This window comes from Amblyomma maculatum, unplaced genomic scaffold, assembly GCF_055883805.1.
Source record: "Amblyomma maculatum isolate TAMU_Amacu unplaced genomic scaffold, ASM5588380v1 scaffold_18, whole genome shotgun sequence".
NCBI classification, from domain to species: domain Eukaryota; kingdom Metazoa; phylum Arthropoda; class Arachnida; order Ixodida; family Ixodidae; genus Amblyomma; species Amblyomma maculatum.
Window position 1 is genome coordinate 5549964 of NW_028146743.1, and position 7044 is coordinate 5557007.

General features: G+C 48.9%; 1 pseudogene; it reads left to right on the forward strand.

The window, feature by feature from the left end:
* The first annotated feature begins 2917 nt into the window (after positions 1–2917).
* LOC146171753 (uncharacterized) lies at positions 2918–3812 on the forward strand (annotated as a pseudogene).
* The last annotated feature ends 3232 nt before the right edge of the window (positions 3813–7044 follow it).

The window sequence follows — 7044 nt, forward strand, 5'->3', positions numbered from 1 at the left end:
TTATCTAATATCAGCAAACCGTATAGTGCAATAAATCGTTCTCGATACAATCTATTTAATGATATATGAGTTGAAGCTGTAGCGGAAAGTTCAATTTAATACGAAGAATTTTTTTATTTATTTTTATTTATTTTATTTTATTATTGATGGCAATTAAGACCTACAATAACTTTAGTGCAATTATACTCGACATAAGCTATTCAACGCCATAACACTTGAGGCTGTTATACTTGACATAATCAACACAGCACATTTATACATATTGTATAAATGCGCTGTGCCGTAGGATCCAATAATGCTGCTCATTATTAAATACATTTTTTTTCTGAACTTTTTAGCTGAAGTTTTATCCCATTCTTTCCAAGAGAGCGTGAAGATTGCCAGACAAGTGCAAAGTAGCGTATAGCCGCAAATGGGACGTTATATATGGAAGGGCCCCTTGGCGATACCTCCTTCTTGCCCCTTGCAAGATGGCGGACGCCGGCTTCACTTTTCACGCACCGCCTCCGCTCCAGAAGTTCTACATAACCTTGGATTGAACGGAGCCGCGACTGTGAGCAGTCGCATGGTTTGAAGCTCCCGTGGTCGCCCGAGGGCTCCGCGTATTTACGGGCAGTCGTGCGTGTCTGGCCCGATTTTTAACGGCTTGCGAGCCGTGAGTGTACCGTGCGCGGTACTACTAGTACGTTGCGGCGTACTGCTTAACAGTTAGTGTTTTGTGTGTGTGTTGTATTGTGTCGAAGGCAACCAAATACACGCCGGTTGGGCTCCGTTAACATACACCATCTGCTGAGTGCCTCCCTGGAAGCCGCTTCCATCCACGAGCGGACACGAGAATATTACTTGCCCATGCCCATTTCTTCTTAATTTCAACTAGAATGTCAGTAAGTTGAGTTATTTCTCTGACCCACTCTGCACGCTTCCTATCTCTTAATGTTACCCCTACCATTTTTCGTTCAATAGCCCTCTGAGTTGTCCTCAACTTAATTAGAACCCTCTTGGTTAGCCTCCACGTTTCAGCCTCATAGGTGAGTACAGGTAAGATGCAACTGTTGTATACTTCCCTCTTGAGCAAAACCGGTAAGCTGCTAGTCATAATCTGCGTGTGCTTGCCAAATGCGCTCCATCCCAATCTTATTATTCTGGTTATTTCCTTTTCATGGTCCGGATCTGCGGTTACTACCTGCCTTAAGTAGACATATTCGCTTACTACTTCCAGTGCATCGCTACCTAACGTAAACTGCTGTTCTTCCCCGAGGTTGTTGAACATTACTTTAGTCATCTGCATATTGATTTTCAAGCCTACGTTTCTACTTTTCCTGTCTAGGTCATCAATCATTATTTGCAGTCCATCCCCCGAGTTACTTAGCAAGGCAATGTCATAAGCAAATCGCAGATTACTGAGGTATTCTTCATCTACCCTTATCCCTAACTGCTCCCATTCTAAGTCTCTGAATAATTTCTCTAAGTAAGCTGTGAATAGTATTGGGGAGATCGTTTCTCCTTGCCTAACACCTTTCTTTATGGGATTTTGTTGCTTTCCTTATGCAGAACTATGGTCGCTGTGCAGCCACTATATATATCTTCCAGCACTTTCACGTACGGCTCGTCTGCCCCCTGATTTCGCAATGCCTGCATCACCGCCGAGGTTTCAACTGAGTCAAATGCTTTTTCGTAATCAATGAATGCTATGTATAAAGGCTGATTATATTCCGAGCATTTTTCTATCACCTGGTTGATGGTATGGATATGATCGATAGTAGAGTACCGTTTCCGAAAACCCGCCTGATCCTTAGCTTGATTGCAGTCTAAGGTTGTCCTGATTATAAGCGATTACCTTAGTAAATACCTTATACATAACAGACAGTAAGCTAATTGGCCTGTAATCTTTAAGGTCCTAAGAGTCCCCTTTCTTATGAATGAGGATAATGTTTGCATTCTTCCATGGTTCCGCTACCGTCGATGACACCAGGCACTGCGTATACAAGATGGCCAGTTTTTTCAGCACGATATCCCCCCCCCCCCCCCCCTTAACAAATCTGTAGTTATCTGATCCTCTCCAGCTGATTTCCCCATTTTCATAGTTTCTAATGCTTTCTTGACCTCGTCCTTCGTCACTGGTGGAATGTCTGACTGTTTTTTCCTACCGCCAATCTCATTACGCTCTTGACTACTTTGTCTACTGTAGAGATCTGTATAGAACTCCTCGGCTGCTTTGACTATCTTGTTCATATTCGTGATGACGTTGCCCGCCTTGTCCCTTATCGCATACATCTGGTTTTTGCCTCTGCCTAATTTCTTTTTTACCGCTTTAAGGCTTCCCCCGTTCTTTACAGCATGCTCAATTTTACTGCTCAATTAGCAGTAAACAAAAATAAGGTGGTGAAGCTCAGAAGTAGAGGATTCGTTTTGCACGTGAAAGGCCCCAAGTTAAATCCCCGGCACCTCCAAGGGGTCCGCACTTTTCTTTTTTGGTTTCGATTTTGCCATTTATTAGCAGTTGATTACACACCACTCACTCCGTTCTGCTGAAACGTCTGTATTGGTTGTGCCATGGCTTTTACCCCGCCCTCCAGCCTCGGGATCAGATTATAGGCTTGTTTATAGACCGAATGCACACTTTCTGTTCGCCGTGGTGGGGTGCGGCATTCAGAGCAATCTTCAGTAGTCTCCTTGCTCCGCGACCAGAATGGCTTCAGAGAATGGTAGCACCGTTACACGTGAGATGACTTTAATGAATCACGCAGCCTGGGGAGGAGGTGGCGTGGTTTTTTAACCGATGTTCTGTGTTTGTCGCGTATCATATTCTGTGTGCAATATGCGGTTGTGAAGTTGGCAGTAAAAAAAAAAAAAAAACAAATAAAGGGGAGTAGCTCGATTCAACTTTCGGCCACCGAGCGTGACGGACGGGCGTATCATGAGCTCCCAAGGAGCGGTTTCAGCGGCCCAGTCAGGCCGCGGTAGCAGAGAGGAAGTTACACAGGATTATGTTATTCTTTTGCCTCCCCTGACAACTGGGTACGCTGTCGAGAATACTCTTTTCTTGCATGCTGATGTTTCCGGGCGCCCATATCACGTAGAAGATTTTAAAGAGCCGCTTTTCCAACGGGTACCGCCCACCCAAGTAGTTGCGTTCGGCGCGTATCAAATGAATCACGTAACCTGCAAAAGCTCTGAAGGCGTTAAGAAGCAATTTGCAAAACCAACGTTGACATTCAAGGGGCGTAAATGTTTGATAATCGATCCAAACCAACAATATGTGAGAGTCAAGCTACATTGGCTGCTGTTTCATGTGCGTGAAGATGTTGTGCGAGAAACCCTAGCGCCCTATGGACGGGTGGTTGAGGAGGGAATGGACAAGTGGCGAGTTGACGGCTACAGTCAGCAAAACACCATGACTAGTACCGTGGTGCTTAGGATGAAAACAGGGGTATCCCGTGATATAATATCCCTCACCAGTTGTGGTTCCTGGTAGAGCACCTCGCTGTCTTCGATGTCAACAACTCGGCCATATCAGACGTGAGTGGCACGCCCCAAAGTGTGATGTGTGCAAACGATTTGGACACGTGAGTGAACGCTGCTCCAAAACCTATGCTGGTGTTGCAACAATTGCAAGTGAAAAAAAAAAAAAAACGGAACTAACCATGGACGAGGCAGAAGCGGAGAAAAGCATAGCACCTGCGAAAAATGCGGAATGCTCAGTCGGCGACATCAACGCAAGGACTGGAGAGGCTCCAACAAAGAGAACAGTATCACTTGCGGCGCTGACTGAGAGTACAAGTGCACTAAAGGTGACTACTGGACCCGCTTGAAGTGAGCGTCCCAGACTTTGCAAAACAAGCTCGGAAAAAAGAAACATGCAGAAACAGCAACGATGAAGCAAACGACGAAGATTCCATGCATGTTGTGGGAGCTAGAGAGAACTGTATCGGGGGGAAAGAGCGTCTGTGCAACGAACATCGTTGTCTTCATGAACTTCAGTCTCCGCTGCTCCTTCAGTTATTCTAGGTTTGGTGTGGCGTTCAGAGCAGTCTTCAGTAAACCCATTTCTCCACGACCAGAATGGCTTCAGAGAATGGAAGCATCGTTACACGTGAGGGAACTTTAATGAATCACGCAGCCTAAGGAGGAGGTGGCGTGGTTTTTCAACCGATGTTCTACGTTTGTCGCGGATCATATTCTGTGTGCAACATGCGGTTGTGAAGAAGGCAGTAAACGAACATAAGGGCGTGTAGCTCAGAGGTAGAGCATTCGCTTTGCATGTGGAAGGCCCCGGGTTCAATGCAATGACCTGCAGTTTTCTTTCTTGGTTTAGTTTTTGCTATTTATTAGCAGTTGATTAACACCCCACTCACTCCATTCTGCTGAAACGCCTGGGTTGGTTGTGCCACGGCTTTTACCCCGCCCTCCAGCCTCGGAATCAGAGTATAGACTTGTTTATAGACCGATGCCACACTTTTTGTTCGCCGTGGTCTGGTGTGGAGTTCAGAGCAGTCTTCAGTAGCCTGCTTGCTACACGCCCAGAATGGCTTCAGTGAATGGAAACATCTTTACATGTGAGAGAACTTTAATGAATCACGCAGCCTGAGGAGGAGGTGGCGTAGTTTTTTAACCGATGTTTTGTGTTTGTCGCGTATCATATTCTGGGTGCAATATGCGGTTGTGAAGTTGGCAGTAAACAACAATAATGGAGTGTAGCTCAGAGGTTGAGCATTCGCTTCGTATGTGAGAGGCCCCGGATCAATCTCTCGCACTTTTCTTTTTTTAGTTCGTTTTTGTCATTTATTAGCAGTTGATTAACAAACCACTCACTCCGTTCTGCTGAAACGCCTGGGCTGGTTGTGCCACGGCTTCTGCCCCGCCTTCCAGCCTCGGAATCATAGACTTGTTTATAGACCGAATGCACACTTTCTGTTCGCCGTGGTGTGGTGCGGCATTAAGAGCAGTCTTCAGTAACCCCCTTGCTCCACGACCAGAATGGCTTCAGAGAATGGAAGCACCGTTACACGTGAGGGAACTTCAATCACGCAGCCCGAGGAGGAGGTGGCGTGGTTTTTTAACCCATGTTCTGTGTTGATTGCGTATGTATGTATGTATGTATGTATGTATGTATGTATGTATGTATGTATGTATGTATGTATGTATGTATGTATGTATGTATGTATGTATGTATGTATGTATGTATGTATGTATGTATGTATGTATGTATGTATGTATGTATGTATGTATGTATGTATGTATGTATGTATGTATGTATGTATGTATGTATTGTGGGCGATTCCTCTGCCCGAGGGATGCGCACGACAAACACACAGTGGGCCGTATGACACACATCTTTAATCTCACAGGGATCGTCGAAGTCGGTGCTAGGTCGTCGTCCGGGTGGCTGCGGATCGTTTCCGTGGAGAGCGCCAGGAGCAAAGCAGGAACGAGGAGGCAGAAACCAAAAGAGCGACGGCGGCGCGAGGCTTCCTTTATAGCCCCCTCGCGCGGGACCGGTTATCCCCGAACGAGCGGGGAGAGGGAAACAGGCACCGCGCAGGGGGCATTGGGATAGTGGCGCGGCCTTCGAATGCGCGGCGCGCACGGGCATTACGGATACGTGGTGCCGGGCCCCACATCTCCCCCCCCCCCCCTCAGCGTCCGACCCGTGCTACGCCAACAGCCGGGCCATGTCCATGTCCGAGCCCGGGTCGGCGTAAAATAGGGAGGCTTGTCGCCTGGCTCTGGCGGGATGCCCTCTCAGCTGGGTCGTGTGACGGGAGAAGCAGCAGGCATGGCGGGACCGTTCCGACTGGTCCCTCTCCGGCAGCGGCCACATCCTCGCGGTCACAGCGCAGCTGGGCTCGGCCACGGATACGCCTGGCAGCGGCCCTGAGCTGCTGCTCTACATCGTTGACCCCTTTCCACGTGGCGCCGTGCTGGATGCACATTGCAGCAGGCGTTTCCGCCCCGGGCACACATGGCTTCCTGAGGCCCGTACTCCAGGCCTGGGCAGCGGGCTCCAATCGAGACTCGTTGAAGACGGCCAGCTAGGCCGCGCTGGTCACAACGATGGGCCACAAACCACTACAAACTAGGGGGGTACCCCCTGTTTAAGTGGCCCCTCCTTGAACCATGCGCTGGGTGCGGTTTCCCGCCCCAGCGACGGTGGTTCATCTGGCTGCTGCAAAATCTTATCAGAATGCATTCTGAAAGAAGCAAAGACGTTAGACAAAGTAGTGCACTACCTTGGCCTTAGGTTACAGCGTTGGTTGCGAACCGGATTGCTACCTGTACGCCTTATTTTGGGGGAGATCGCTGCATTGCTTTGAGCTTCCCCCGCTTCGCAGTTATCGTCCTTGCGAAGGTGGTAAGCTTTCAAGTCTGCGACGTGCACAGGACCAGCGGTTTCACCGCTGGCCAACAACCGCAGCTGGTAGGTGAGTGGCGTAGTCCGTGGCGTAACTTCGAATGGTCCAACCCACTTGTGCGCTAGCGACGCGGCGAAACCACGCGCTGCGTTACTAAGCGGGTGCGTTATTTTCAGTACCAAGTCGCCCGTGTTGAAAACGACGTGACGACGACCTTTGTTGTACTGATCCGCTTGCTCCATGCGCGCGACATCGAGGTTTTCACGAGCCGCGCGCTGCGCTGCCTCAAGGCGCTCGCGGAGCTTTGCCGCGTACTGCGTAAGCGGAGGGGGCGCGGGCCCCGCCGCGTCAAGTAGGGCGTTCTCTAGCGGAAAAGCGATCTCTTTCCCAAAATTCAAGTAAGCAGGTGTCATACCCACCGACCTGTTCACGGTTGTTCTAGTGGCGAAAGCCAGTTCGGACAGCCGTGCGTCCCAATCTCTGTGCTGCTCGGTCGTCGCGACCAGCATACTCTTAACATTCCGATTCACTCTCTCGGTTATGTTGCTCTGAGCGTGGTAGGGACTCGTTTTCCTGTGGCGGATTTGAAGCGCCCGACAGGAAACAACAAAGACTTTGCTTGTGAAATACGAAGCATTGTCTGTAATCAAGTCGGAAGGGAAACCGAAACGAGTGAATGTCTCCAACAGTT